The following is a 13,914-nucleotide window of genomic DNA, read 5'->3' as shown; positions in this document are numbered from 1 at the left end:
GCATCCTTATTTATGAGTCCCTTTAATTCCTATTCCCAACGCAGTGAGGACTGGGTGTGTTGAGGGGCCCGCTTGAGATGTCCACACACTGTGAAGCAGACTTGACATTTTTTTAACTCTAATTGTGTTTTCCTCTGTCCTTTTCTGGGTTGTGTGCTAGTGTGCGTGTGTGTGTGTGTGTTTGTGTCCCTTATTTCTGTTCCTGTGTGTGCATGCAGACACACTCATTCATCTCTCTGTTTGTGTGCATGTTTTTTGCCAATTAGGCACTCAATGACAGGACATGTGGCGAAGCAGCTAGCTGGGCTATTCATGGATCAGCAGTTATGAGGGGACATTTCCAAATACCAAGTGGCCGCACACACACAAGCGCAAATTTAGAATGATTGGTGTCAGATGATTTAAAGTGATTCAGACAGAAAGAGGATGAGTGTCCGTGGATCATGTGTTTACGGAGTCTTTCTCCTTTGGTGTCGGCTGCAGTTGTTCAATTGTGAATGGTTGCTGAAGTAAGGTAGCATCAGGTATGGTCAGGGATGGTTACAAATTGACATTTTCTAAATTGTATGACCAGTGGTGTTGAATATGTCAGGGGTTTCACTGGAAATATCCAACCTACTGTACGTGGTTAAAACTCCTTTACTGCAGCTTTCCCACACGTCACGAATGGGATTTGCTGGTTGAAATAAAAAGCGAATGTACTTATTTGCTTGTGATTTCAAGTAACAAGGTGATAATGAGGCTTACGTGTCTTGCTACTCCAATGCAACCCTTCTAGCAAATTAACAGCAAGAAAAAAAAAAGGAGTAAATCAGTGTGTCTCAATATCTATTTATTTTATTACACTGAGCGACTTCCTTTCTCTCGCCCTGCAATGATGGACAATCACGGGCCATTTTACACTAAATTAGTCCCAGTACAAGCTGGAAAGAGACAGGCCCAGCAATCTGGCACCCGGTGCCCGCGTGTAAACATGATTATATCCGGGATGCGGCTTCACGTTTTTGAGCACACAGTGACAGCCAATTAGGGCCGACATGAGAGCGGCTAATTCTTCAAATGGTGTGTGTGTGTGGAGGGGGGGCGCGCTCGGCTCCGGGATGGAGGGAGGAGGAAGAAGGAAACAAGGATGAATGGGTGGAGAGGGGCAATTAAAAAGAGAAGGGTTGAGCAGCTTGTGTAATTATTGTGTGGGAGAAATGGCTAATGGTGAGAATGATGATGGTGGGATTAAATTTTAACTGTCATTACCGTCTTAGATATTTTGCTTCCGTAAGCACTGGGATTGTTTTTATTTTATTTTATTTATTTCTTTATTTGTTATAAATTGCCTTTTGGTGACTTGTGATTGGCTGGCAACCAGTCCAACGTGTAGCCTGCCCGCTCCGCGGCAAGCCTGTGTAGGCTCCTGAGACTGCATATAAAGCATATTTTAACTTATCACAATTAAAAACCATCATTTGAAAGAGTAACTATGAAGTAAGACACGGGTTCCTACACAGATGACGGTGGTGAAAATGAAGAAAGGGGTTCACTCAGCTCCCATTCACTTTCATGTAACCGGTGTGGTCCAGGCAAGACGTCGCTCGTGTGCATTTTGATCACAAAGACTGAAAGCTTCACTACCTTAAGTACATTCAAAAATAATATATGTAGTTACGTATTGTTAGGAGAACACAAAAAAGTACCAAAAAAGATGTTAAAAATTTTACTTTTATTTAAAAAAATGTCCTTTTTTTTTTACCAGTGTTGGATGCGGATTTTATCTCGCAAGATGGACAAATTGCATGTGTAGATGTCAAACTTCACAGATCACAGACTCATTTTGATCTATGTATGGCATAAAAATAGAAGTAAAAATCCTCTGGTATTCTTGTTGCCCAGGCTTGTCTCCTTTTGACTCCACACCTTCAATGTCCTCACACTCTGTTCTTGACATCGTTTCATCATCTCCATAGGTTGAAAATAGAAAACAGGCTATTTTGACAAAGCAAAATTCACATTTCTTTTTTCAAATGGAAGGAGTGAAAGTAAAGAATGGTCAGAAAACAAAAATGAAGGCATTGAAAATGGACAAAAATGGAAAAAGGATTTCTTTGCCTATTGGTCTGCACGCAGCTGCCGCCTTGTCCATATCCAGACCAAAACAAGCAACTTAAGTTACGTGCCTTCAAACTGAGCGTAAGTCCTTAAGCATAATTGAGGGAGCTCAATTAGTGGAGTGTGTCCTCCCCCCTAACCGCACCCTCCTCCTATTAACAAAAAGCACATTCGATATTGATCCCAGCCTGTTGCCGAGGTAACAAAGTGACGCGGCTGCTTCATGAAGTGACATGAGCTGCTGGCTTGGAAACGCTATCTTCTTTCTTGATTTAACGAAATATTTGATAGATTTGCTTATGCTGCTGGGGAGTTTGGAAGGGACTCCTGATCAAAATTGTCATAATTTATTGAATATATTCAAAAAAGAAGAGCTGTAATTGGTTCTAAAAAAAAAAAGATTGCACAAATTTGACATAGGTGATGTTAGTCTTTTAATTTGAAATAGTATAATGATTTCAGCCATTCCATTATTTTATATTATTAGGTTTTTTTAAACAAAACGTTTCATATTTCTGCTAAATCTGACGGTAGTGTCCGAATCTTTATCCCAAAATATGATAATTACTTTAATGGCTCTGTGCTTTTTTTAAAGACTACTTTAGACTTTTTTTTTAAACAGTATTTCAGCTGATGGGAAGTAATGTGGCAATCTTAAAATGTGTCCCCCGCCTACTGCCCGAAGACAGCTGGGATAGGCTCCAGCATCCCCCGCGACCCTAGTGAGGATCGAGCGGTTCGGAAAATGGATGGATGGATATATATATATATATGAAGATATCGTAATATATTTGTTAAACATATCATTGCAGTAGTATTACTGTACAGTGATTGTGTGTGAACCAATGTCGTGAATATGATTATAATGACGCCGCGTGAGTGGCTGCCTTTCCAGCAGCTCCTATATTTTGATGTTCTACTTCTTCCTTTCATAACTTTGCTGCTGTGAATCGGGAATTTCTCCATTGCGAGACTAATAAAGGTTTTTCTTATCTTATCTTTCATGATGATAATCACCGCGATGTGTGTACTGTACACAAAGGAGGTAAAACGTTTTTTTTTTCAGGTTGCAGGTCTCCTTTTAAGTGAACTGTAAAGACTTTTAAAATACAAATCCATCCGTCCGATATCCGATCTGCTTTATCCTCAAGTGGGTCGCTCTCACCATGTTACCACGCCAAATAGAGCTGTTATCTCCAATCTTTTTTTTTTAGGAACAGATGAATTTCAGCCTCATCAAAGAACAGATTGGAGCTTTTGTTTTGTCTTCACCGTACGCGCAACAAGTTGTCTGTTTGAAACAAATGTGCAGATTTACATTTCAGTCAATGCACCTTGATGATTTAGAAGCTACTCGTCTCTACTTTTGATACTGAATCTATTTGACATTGTAATTAACATACCTCATAGTTGAAGAGCAAATGTATCCACTCATCTGTTCCCCACTTCAGCAAAGATATCACTTTACTGCCCACCTGTCACTCACAGCATTACATGATTGAAGACAATCAACATTTGGATTTTGTAACAACAAAGAAATGGTGATAAACCGTAAAAGGTGTGTGGCTTTGGCTTTTGGGGTTTGGCATCCCCTTACTCGGACAGAGAGATTTCATCCTGGTCCAGTCTTCAAAAAAAAAAAAAAAAAGGGAAGTGACTGAGTCAATTTATGTTTTATTTTCCTTGCTTATCACGGCATGGCTCGGTGCAGGGCCTTGCGAGTAGCTAGACCTGGTGTCCAATGCAGTTTGTGATCTGCCGAAGTTTTTTTTAACAGGTGGCAAGGGAGGGAGGTGCTCTTGTGATTCTAAAACATATGCTGCCAACTCCACGCTTGAGAATCGGGAGACTAAATGCTTGTAAACCTTCTCCTGTTTTGTCTGGAATAGCCAGCGGTCATTGTTTAGGCTGCGGGCTACCGGATTGATACCTGGAATAATCACTGTCAATCATCATTGGGGCTCACCCCAACAACAAAAGCTACAAGGAAAGGTGTTATTAAAACAGTAAAGATACATGTCACGCTTATCACTCTCGGCGTTTCGCTTTCTCCCATTTGACCCTTATTCTCTCTCTCTCTCTCTCTCTCTCTCTCTCACTCTCTCTCCACCAGCAAGTTTTAATCTTGTTGAGGTGCGCGTGGTTCTCATAATTCCCATGCTAAGCGCAACATAATCATGCGCGGTCTGAAAGGCAATTCAGTTCCACCCTCAGAAAATGAAAGGAAAGGGGGGGAAAAAATGACCCTGCACAGGTTATTGCTTTCTGTTAAGCGTGCGTCAACAACTCTTGAATTTAATGCATTCCCACAACAGTGGCTGGCCCGTCGGGCCTCGGGGGAAATAACAGCACGTGGCCATTTGGGGATTATGGATGAGAAGAGCAGAGAAAAGGTGTGAGACATGTACTCTGTTAAGACTTATGAGATGACGATGGAGCATGCGGGATGCCAGGCCTCCGAAGCAGAGGCCTCGTCATTTAGAAAGAATAATCACGATGGAGGTCGTCAATGTTTTCCGGCATTTTCAGCAGTCTCTTTAGTCCACAGAGTTCGAATGGCCGTGCGACAATGTGCGGTGGTCCACAGTGAAGGAAGCAAACAGGGTGAATCAGCATTTAGCTGTTACGCTGCACACCAATGGGATATGGGCACCTCGCTACACTCCGCCAAGCTTGGTGTGTGTCTTGGCAACAGGGCTAGTGGACTGTAATAGCAAAAAAGTGACAAAAAAAAAATCAAATATACCTGCACCCTATTTTTAATCCTCACCAAAACTGCTCGACACCTTCGCCAACCCTCCCCAAAAAGTTGAGTTTCATCTCAACTCTTTTTACGGAGCACTTTTAAAACAACCACAGCTGCATACAATGCACCACACAAACTCAGATGTGAAAACAACCACAGTTAAAACAATGTATTAAGAGCCCAAAAAGTCTCCATAGAGGTGGTCCAGTGCCGACTCTGGAGGTAGGACAAGAGATCATAGCTCTCAATGCACTGGATACTTTAAATCAATCATTCCCCTCTCCTATAAAAGCACTAAATGTTTCACGCAGCAATGGACCCGAAAGAGCTTGTGACTTCTCAAGGCGCCATGATCCCAGAAGTCCCAATTTTATGTTTCCAAGAATCCGTAAACGCACGACGACAGGTGGCTTCAACTATCAGGGCCCATCCTTGCAGAACCACTCACACACATCATGATCCAAAGACTGACCGATAAAGCCACATACTCAAAGGATGGAGGATCAGCGAAACAAACCGTGAATTTCCTGCAGCAATTAACGTTTAAAGAAGTGTGCAACGCCCTTCGTTTGCATAGTCGCATTCAAGCGTATCCACTGGTACTTGTCAAAGGATAGCATAGCCTTGAACAGTTCACCTGAATACTCATCATCTGTAAACTTATCCCCAAAAAAAAGGAAAAAATAAAAGAATGTTGCACCATTCCACCCACGCGGTACATTTAACGTACATAAAGCACGACGCAAGCGTGCTTGTGTGGACAAAATCTGCATTTGTTCTTGGTGCGAAAGGTGATGCCTAACAGCTCGGAAAGAGTCATTTGTAGACGCGCGCACACATGCACAAACACACACACACACACACACGCCATTACAATCACCCCTAACATTAGAATATTAGGGAAACAGCCCAATCGTTTGTCAAGGGGCTCTTTAGGGCTCGTAAAAGTGTCGCAGTGTTGAGATTTGTCATGGCCACAAAGGTTTGCTCCTTCTATTAGTCATAAAATATAGTGAAGACGCAGCACAGTGAGTGTAAATGTGTGTTACTGGATGACACACAGGAATGCCCTGTCGTTTTTTTTTTTTTTTTTTTTGCTCTCCAAAGTTTGTGCGTTGGCTTCCCATGACAAAATGAAGACACACACAGAGGCAAAAGGATCTTTCAGGGCATGCATGTTGTTATTTGTTGCATGCCCATTTTCTGTATGCCGCCCTATATCATTCTGTTCAGTTATTATTCCCTTCAACCTGTCACGCGCACATGCACCAAAAAAAAAAAAATAGACACACACAGACTAGCACAAAACACACACACAAAGATGCTCATCGTGACAGAGTGCATCTATGAAGAAAGATGACGCCATTGAAGATGATGACAACTCCCATCTGACATTTACTAACCTTTTGGGCAGAGAAATGAGGATGGACGAGGGGAAGAGGAATACAGTGCACGCGCACCTGTGTGTGTGTGTGTGTGTGTGTGTTTGAAGGAAGAAGCATGACATTCCTGTTTTCTATTCCTTTGACCATCATATTGTGCACAAAAAGCTTTTGTTGCTGTATGCCTCTTTTTTATTTTTTTTAGGCTTGAAGTGATGTCCTTCAGATATTGCACGAGACTGCGCTCCACAGCGTGTCGAACAAAAATAAAGAGCTATGTCCAGTCACTGGTGATTAATGCAATATTTCTTGATGGACACACACGCACACAAATTCCAAATTCCACACTGTGAGGATTGATGAGGGGAGGACATGTACTGGATATGTCGTAAAAGTTTTCTGTGGAAACTAACAGGAATAAAAGTAGACACACAGTCAAAAATTGAATTATTTTATGTGTTAGAATTTGGAGGATTATAGTTCAGAGCTAATGGAATGTCTAAATTCTTTACCAGAAGGAATAGAATGCTAAAAAGAAATTTGAATATTACATAATCAGCATTCAAAGATCATTTTAATGTGGAAATCGGGGAGAAACTTGCCTTCTGGAAAGCCATTTCCTATCTGTGTCTTTGTACAATATATGCGTTTCAGGTTTTGAATTGATTTCATGACAGTAAACTTTTCTTCAACATTGTAATTAATTAAGATGTGCTTACATGTTTGTGTGTGTTAGCATGCATGTGTGCGTGTGTGTGTGTAAAAATTCGTTTTTTTACCCTCAACCTGTTTATTCTATTAATCTATTATTTTTTTATTTTGATCAAAGATTTGGATAAAGGTGTAAAATAAAATACATCAACTTATGTACACCTCTTGTTAAACTCTGAGCTAATTTGAGCGAGAGTTGGCTGTTCTCACAATATGAAATGATGCAAACACACACACACACACACACTAATTATGACACAAACACAACCACCTAGCATAAATGTTATGATCATTGCCGTGCAGTTATTGTGTCGACAAACGTCAAACTTCAGACCAAGATACATTTACACAATTCTATACATTCATTTCCAGGCGCATAAGTGACAAATTGTCTTAAATCCTCCTCTTCCTCTCAGCGTGAATCTGGCTACTCCGGGGGCAAAATTAGCTTTAACTGCACACTGTCTATCAAGTAACTAAGCTAACTCTCACAGTGGTGACGTGAGCAGTAAGTGCCAATAAGGAAGAAGAATCTTCGTAAATAGAAAAGAGTGTTCCGGCTCCTCCACAAAGAGTTTTCGATGCTTGCTTGGCAAATTGCTTTGCAATCATGTGGATGACACGTTGGTTTATACTAAACATGCTGTTGTGACGCAGTGTCACATCCACAATTTCGAGTTCAACGAATATTTTGAGTGACAAAATATAAATTCATCCATTTTCCTTTTTTTTTTTTTTTTAACCACAAGAATAGGATACGATTGTCAAGGAAGAAGCTGATAGTGTGTGATCTAAGATTTAAATTAAAAAAAATTCACCCCCCTCCGTTGTATTTAATTCAAAAGACCTCCTTGTTCTCTTCCATCCGATGAAGCAATTAGTTAACAGCAAACACTTTGAGTTTCCCATCAAGTCAGCGTGTGCCGCGACAGCTTGAACGAGTTAACCGCCATCGGAGGGGAGTCAAACATGAGCGCGACGGGTCAATTGGAAGCCTGAGGAAGAGAAGCGATGATGAAGAGTAAATGGCAGCAGTGTAGGGTGAGAGATTATGTACATAAAGAAGCGAGATGATGATCTCGATCGATAAAAGTCTGACTTGTTCTTTGGCCGTTAATAAGGAGCAGACTTCACATACTAATTGATTGGAGTCGGCAAATTATATTGGGACACACTGGCAAGAAAAAGCAAGGCATTTACACGAATCCTCCATCACATGCATCTTTTTGGATAAATGGCATGGTAAAGCCTGTCGTAGAATAACCTGTCATTATTCAGGTTATCCTACAATGGGTCGAGATCAGTGGCGGATGCTTGCCTGTCAACGAGGGGAAGCTCAGTTTTGGCCGACATCATAAAATGTGTCCGTTTATTTATACGTGAATTCGACTCTCCGTTCCTTTTCAAGAAAATGATCTGTGACCCTGTCATACCAACAAGGCGTCTTTTCCAGGGTCTTAACTGGGGTGACATAAGTCAGTCTGCGAACACAAACAACTACAATAAAACACACCAGAAATAAAAGATGAATCTGTCGCTCGTCGTTTTTAACAAAGAGAGTGTCGCGAAGATGATTAGAAGAAGTATCCAGTTCAACTCAGAACAGAATGAGAATTGAAAATTGCTCCCATGGATGCCTCCACCAAAAGATCGTGATTGGCTCATTTTGCTGTCAATCAAAGAGATCCAGCCTCAGACAGATCATCCAATCATCATGCAGAAAAGCTGAGCGTCCGGGCCCGCCCGTAAACGCCCACTGTCCATAGACTCCCAGAGACGCTGAGCGTCCGATAGGCGGGACAAAACCAGCATTTATCCAATGATTCGTCCCGTTTCAATGAATTGGGACTACTCTCGAGACACCCAGCATCCGCACTGTAGACGCTCAGTATCCACACAGTTTAAAGCACAGTGAAGCTGCGGGAATGAATGAGAAGAGAGTCACGTCGTAACCAGTAGTAAGAAGCTGTGATTCAGAACAGAAGTTGAGCGCCTTGGCGCGCATATTTAGTCAATGACATGTACACACAATTTTTGGACATTTTAGGGGAAGCTGAGCTTCCCTTGCAGTCTTAGAGCAATCACCTCTGGTCGAGATGTTTAGATACAATACTTGAGTGACAAAAATACATAAATCGGCGCGATAAATTAACTCTGGGCAGTACGGTTTATTCCGAACATTTCTCATCATTATGAGTAATTGGATTGACCCCTTTAAAACAATGTGGTTGCTCTAGTTACTATAGCTCTGCCTGCTCAGAAAACAAAGGCGAAACAACAATTTGACACTATGTTTGACTAAGAACACAAACGACTTGACTCAGCATCTCAGATTTATGTCCATGTCTTTTGGCTTCGCCTGAGGCAAGAGCATGTTGAACAATACTGATGCAGTTTTCTTCACATACAGACGCACATGCTCGAGACAACACCCCGCAGCAGGAATTTGAGTCAATCTTCCACACTTTAAAATAATTATATATACACAAGTGGGCGGCCCGGTAGTCCAGTGGTTAGCACATCGGCTTCACAGTGCAGAGGTACCGGGTTCGATTCCAGCTCCGGCTTCCCTGTGTGGAGTTTGCATGTTCTCCCCGGGCCTGCGTGGGTTTTCTCCGGGTGCTCCGGTTTCCTCCCACATTCCAAAAACATGCATGTCAGGCTGATTGGACGCTCTAAATTGTCCCTAGGTGTGAGTGTGGGCGTGGATGGTTGTTCCCCTCTGTGTGCCCTACGATTGGCTGGCAACTGATTCAGGGTGTCCCCCGCCTACTGCCCGAAGACCCCCCGCGACCCTAGTGAGGATCAAGCGGTTCGGAAAATGGATGGATGGATATATACACAAGTAATACAAAAACAAAAGAGTTCCCTCCACTGGCTCCCAGACGAGAAGAGTGAAGCTTCCAGTGCTAGCACGCTGCTCACGACTTGCAGCGCTGCATGATGCTCGGCACATTGCCCGCATCAATAAATCAGACACACATTTGTACATGTGCTGACTTTGTAAATATGCTTTTTTTGTCGGATAAGACCACAACTTTATTCACATTACTTTTTTCTTGATCCATCCATCCATCCATTCATTTTCTGATCCGCTTTATCCTCACAAAGGTCGCGGGGTGTGCTGGAGCTTATCCCAACCATCATCGGGCAGTAGGCGGGGGACAACCTGAACCGGTTGCCAACCAATCGCAGGGCACACAGAGAAGAACAACCATTCACACTCACACTCACACCTTGGGACAATTTAGAGTGTTCAAACAGCCTGTCCTGCATGTTTTTGGAATGTAGGAGGAAACCGGAGTACCCAGAGAAAACCCACGCAGGCACAGGGAGAACATGCAAACTCCACACAGGGAGGCCGGAGCTGGAATCTTTCCTACCCACAACCTCAGCACTGTGAGGTTGACATGCTATCCACTCGACACGGCATTATCCTTTCTGCTTTATGGCTTCTTTCTTGTTTTGCAAGTATTTATTTCTTGATGCCCACACAGGTACAAGTGCACGCACACACTTCGAGAGACACATTTGGGATGCTGTGTCTATGCATGAATGCCGCTCTTCAGAGTTGCTGCTTTAATAATCAGTTTTAATGAGCATCACTCAGTGATTCCCTTTAGCATCTCTCTCTCTCTCGCTCTCCCTCTCTCTCTTTCTCTCCTTCAGCTCCCATCATAGATTACTTTCTGAGTATTATTTAGGTTATCTTTAGATGGGGTTGCCACCACATAAGCAACATGGTTCAATGAATGAATCGAATCAAATCCCGACTATTTTGATACCAACATTGGTTTTAACATTTATTGATGGACTAACAAAGAAAGCCATTCCTGTATAAGACTTTATTGTCATTGTATGGTGCCTGTGAGATTGATAGTTCATCTTCTGTCATTCGCCTTCACGCACTGCTTCATCAAATATCCGTGCATATTTCTTCAATCTCAATGCATTGGCACTTGGCTTTATGTAGAATGTAGTTATTGTGTTACACACATTGTTTGGTGTTTTTAACATTTCCTATCAAAGCTGTAGAATATATGAACGGAAGGAGAGATTTGTTGTTCGATTCATTGTATTGTTATTATTTCCTGAACAATCCAAACCATTATTTGCCATGATTTTTTGTCCACAGTTTGTCTGACTTTTAAGATGAGTTTCTACCGTGCGTTCTATTCTAGATTCTTTCCTTGTACTGCTCATCTCCAAACAAAGGATTTGTTTGAGGCTGCTCCTTCTTGTTGGAACAAGAGCCACATCTCGGCCTTTACAGGAAAGAGGATGTCCTTTTTCAATGGTGCTTCAAATGTTTTCACGGCCCAAGAGGTGCGCGTCCTTTTCTTGCGACGCTAGTAAATGAGTTGCCGCGGCGTGGAAGTGAGATGTTTGCAAAGCGCAGCGTGTTGAGTGGCTCGTCATGCGGACAATCATGAATGATGTCCCATTTTCAGCGTGGTAAAGGTCACCATCATTTCTTTCTGTCTGAAGGGGAATGAGTATTGATTAAAAAAAAAAAAGACATTTTATTGTCATGTGGTGCAATGAGCCTGATGAAAAGGTTTTGGTCCATTGAAGTGGAGTTTCTCCGTTTTTGGTATCGACAACAGCATGAATGACGTCGGTGACATCAGGTTTTGTCATGGGAAGAAATTGGGTCAAATATGACCTAAACATGATACAACTATTCGTCAGTTATAAATTTAATTGGTTGTAATGCCATTGCAAAGAGACAAAATGGTAACACGAGTTACTACTGTTACTAGTCGGCTAAGATGAAGTAAATTAATATCGTGAGCTCCAGTGTGAAGCTGCTCAAAGGCCCGATGAGAAAGAAGTTTGGAGATTTTCAACTGCCTCTTTTAAAATTGCCATTTTCTTTTGCTTGGTAGAAACTAGTTTACGAATATTTCTATGGATGAGTCTTGAATGAGACGGCTTGGTCAAAGATTATTTCCAGTTTCTGAGGTAGGAGTAAAGGCACTTGAATTTATCTTAAGGGTTAGCACACAGCACGGGTGTCAAACTCAAGGCACGGGGGCCAAATCTGGCCCGCCACATCATTTTATGTGGCCCTCAAAAGCAGCTCAAACATGTCAATTTCCATGATCCTTGCTATAATGTCTACCAAAATTTTAAATTGTCATATAAGAATAAGAAAACCTTTATTCATCTCACAATGAAGAAATTCCCAATTTACAGCAGCAAAGTTATGAAAGAAAGAAAGTAGAAGAACAAAAAGTATCGGAGCTGCTGGAAAGGCAGCCAACTCTTGTGGCGCCATCTTGAAGTCATATGTAACAAATAAGAGATTTTCTCTAAAAACATTTTCTTGTTACCAAACCCCTTTATGATAGTAACTTCAACAATAGTTGAATCAACAGCTATTCTTGACTTCTTTGTATGGTTTCAGTCATAACGGCCCTCCGAGTGAAACGGTAATTAAAATGTGGCCCGCGCCAAAAATGAATTTGACACCCCTGGCAGACAGTATATATCTACAAGCTCTAGTACAGTTGCAAGTCTGCTGTACATTGCCAAACGGCATTTTGTATTTCCTTGTGTAGACTGTAGTGTGATAAATATGCAAAGAACACAGAAATCAGGAAGAGGGTGAATACGATTTCACGGCACTCTATATTAGCGATGAGGTGTGTGATGATTTGTGCCTGTAGCAGAAGATAAATTGTAGGGGACCTTGGCCCAAGCAAGCAAGCTGACACATAACCACAGCGATCAGATGGAGGCAGCCACGCCATTCTTACCTCCGCCAAGGCCAAGGTCTCATCTATTTATTTGTTAGCGGGGCCATTTTCTGCTTCCCTAAGCCGGTGTCAATCAAAACTGAGCATTATTACTGTGTACAAGGCGTACTAAATGTTGTGGCCTGTGGGTGTATGCTGCATGTTACACGTGCTTAATACTCGAAGAAGCTCGTCGCCCACACATCTTCACGCCGCGTGCCTCCGTGCGGCTCCCTGTTGAACGCTGCTCAAGTGATTTTTTTTTTTTTTTATGGATGAAAGTGCAAAGGAACACAAAGACATTCTTTTCCGTTCAGCTTGTCTGTCAGTTCTGGTTTCATCCATCTCGTGCCTGAGCTCTGATACGTTGGTGGCATTAAAGACAACGCGACTGCTGGGAATTGAGCGCGCACGCCTGTGATTTTTACAGGAGGGCTCTTCAACGAATTGAGTTTCTTTTTAACCCCGGCAGTGAATTTCTCAATTGTCAAGTCAGTCTTCATTTGTATCAAAAGGTCTGGTTTCCCCTGGTGTATTACAAGAAACTGTCTTTATGAGATGTTCTCTCTTTCTTTCTTTCTGTAATGAGAGGAGTCAGTACTCCACTCGCAGTCCGCGGCATTCCACTCACATCATTTATTTAATTTTACACAAATTTGAATAATATTCCGGATGTACTAAAGGGCCCAAAGAAAATGGATAAATTATCGTCGAGGGGGATTCGGAGGAATGATGTATCATGGGGATAGACACATGAGGCCGGTGGACATATTTTAAGTTGCCAGTGGTTAAAGCTCATTTTGTATTCTATGAGGGTGCCCACTGTGTCTTTTTACGCATCTTTTAAAAAGAATGAGAGGAGCCATTTTGAATGGCAGTAGATCAAGTTGGCTGTGATCACACCCACAGTGACGCAAAACACCCTTTTTACAATACATTACTAACACCCGGTCTAACTTGGATTTTTCCAGAGTACGCTGGATTGGTGCTGTTCACCAAAATAGGACAAATGTAAAGGCCGCGATGAGTGTCACACTTCCGAAGTCACGTCCTCTGTCTGATTGGTTGTTTTTTCTCAGGCGTGATCGTTTCGCATACGCCAAATAAGACGCATATGGTAAGACCAGCGATGGTGGATTTTTTTTTTTCACAAATCATACTGATCATGTATTACTGTCAAGTTATCACGACACTTTTAACACATGTGACAAAAAGTAATTTAGAAAAAACGTGA

Source organism: Hippocampus guttulatus, chromosome 4 (genome assembly GCF_054856545.1).
Source record: "Hippocampus guttulatus isolate MCC_2025c chromosome 4, RoL_Hgut_1.0, whole genome shotgun sequence".
Taxonomy (NCBI): Eukaryota; Metazoa; Chordata; class Actinopteri; order Syngnathiformes; family Syngnathidae; genus Hippocampus; species Hippocampus guttulatus.
Note: the sequence above shows the minus strand (reverse complement) of the source record.